The sequence below is a fragment of the Mandrillus leucophaeus genome, unplaced genomic scaffold (genome assembly GCF_000951045.1).
Source record: "Mandrillus leucophaeus isolate KB7577 unplaced genomic scaffold, Mleu.le_1.0 Scaffold218, whole genome shotgun sequence".
NCBI lineage: Eukaryota > Metazoa > Chordata > Mammalia > Primates > Cercopithecidae > Mandrillus > Mandrillus leucophaeus.
Window position 1 is genome coordinate 2,073,183 of NW_012102232.1, and position 1,911 is coordinate 2,075,093.

Genomic DNA, 1,911 nt, shown 5'->3' on the forward strand with positions numbered 1-1,911 from the left:
TTGTTGCCCAGCCTGGAGTGCAATGGCTGATCTCGGCTTACTGCAACCTCTGCCTCCCAGGCTCAAGTGATTCTCCTGCTCCAGCCTCCGGAGTAGCTGGGATTACAGGTGCGAGCCCCCATGCCCAGCTAATTTTTGTATTTTTAGTAAAGACAGGGTTTCACCATCTTGGCCAGGCTGGTCTTGAACTCCTGGCCTTAAGTGATTTGCCTGCCCCGGCCTCCCAAAGTGCTGAGATTACAGGAGTGAGCCACCACGTCCAGCCGTGATCGGAATATTTTTTACCTCTTAGAATGAAAGATAAACTATGGGGCTTGCCCAGGTTTCATACATATATGGGTAAGAACTAGCGCCACAGAGCATCCGGTGCCTATTCCTCAACATAGATGTAATCCGAATAAATCACTACAGAGAGTGGTAAGTCCTATGATGAAATAATAGTTCAGATGAGAGATGAAGATGTGACATCAAGTATATGGGGAAAAGGGGAAAACATGGGTATAAAAATCGACAAATTTGGCCGGGCATAGTGGCTCATCGGAGCCTGAGGCGGGAGGATTTAAGCTCAGGAGTTTGAGGCCATGGCGAAACCCCGTCTCTACAAAAAATACAAAAAATAGCCAGTCGTAGGCGAGTTAGCGGCCTCCGGTGTGGGTGGCCGCGGAGCTGGGCGGAGCTGGCGTGCGGCTTCCGGGGCCGGCTCTCACGCGGGAGACAGGACCCCGGGCCCCGCCCGCTAGGCAGGCCACGCCCCGGTACGGTAGCCATGCCCAACAGAGGAAAGCGACCGAAGTTCCAGGCCCACGACGCCTGCTTCGGCAGAGTGACCAAGACGGATTACGCCAACTCGGATCCGCCGGTCGTGAGGTCTGGACGAGTCAAGAAAGCCGTAGCCAACGCTGTTCAGCAGGAAGTAAAATCTCTGTGGCTTGGAAGCCTCTCAGGTTCCTGCAGAGGAAGCTCTTTCTGGGGCTGGTGAGCCCTGTGACATCATCGACAGCAGTGATGAGATGGACGCCCAGGAAGAAAGCATCCGTGAGAGAACTGTCTCCAGAAAAAAGAAAAGCAAGAGGCACAAAGAAGAACTGGAGCGGGCTGGAGGAGAGGAGTATCCCATGGATATTTCGCTGTTGCTGGCTTCCTATATCCGTCTTGAGGACCTTGTGAAATTTTCTCTGATTTGTAAGAATGTTTGGACTGTCATTTGCACTGCTGCCTTTTGGATCAGGTTGTACCGAAGGCACTACACGCTGGATGCTTCCCTGCCTTTGCGTCTGAGACCAGAGTCAATGGAGAAGCTGCGCTCTCTCCGGGCTTGTGTGATCCGATCTCTGTACCATATATGTATGAGCCATTTGCTGCTCCAATCTCCAAGAATCCAGCCATTCCGGAAAGCACCCCCAGCTTTCTGGTGCTTTAAAGAATTTCTGGTACTTTCTGGCACTTTCTGGTGCTTTAATGTGCTTTAAAGCACATTAAAGAATTCCAAATACTTACTTTTCTGGTGCAGAAAGATTGTTGGGAAAAGACAGGAACCAATGTGGAAATTCAACTTCAAGTTAAAAAAACAGTCCCCTAGGTTAAAGAGCAAGTGTACAGGAGGATTGCAGCCTCCCGTTCAGTACCAAGATGTTCATACTGATCCATACCAGGACTGCTGCCTACTGCAAGTCACCACCCTCAATTTCATCTTTATTCCCATTGTCATGGGAATGATATTCACTCTGTTTACTATCAATGTGAGCACGGACATGTGGCATCATCGAGTGAGACTGGTGTTCCAAGATTCCCCTGTCTGTGGTGGTCGGAAACTGCACAGTGAACAGGGTGCACAAGTCATCCTGGACCCAGTGCACAGCTTTTGACTCTGACTGGTGGCACCCTCAGTACCCATTCTCCCTGAGATCATAG

The 1,911-nt window shown here is 50.5% G+C and overlaps 1 pseudogene across 1 annotated transcript in view; it reads left to right on the forward strand.

The window, feature by feature from the left end:
* LOC105540270 overlaps positions 1–1,911 on the forward strand; it is a 64,019-nt pseudogene extending 62,108 nt beyond the window's left edge. Inside the window, exons 2-3 of the transcript XR_001006176.1 lie at positions 621–1,413; positions 1,472–1,911. The product of XR_001006176.1 is annotated as a transmembrane protein 183A-like (transcript). The remainder of the gene's footprint in view (positions 1–620; positions 1,414–1,471) is intronic.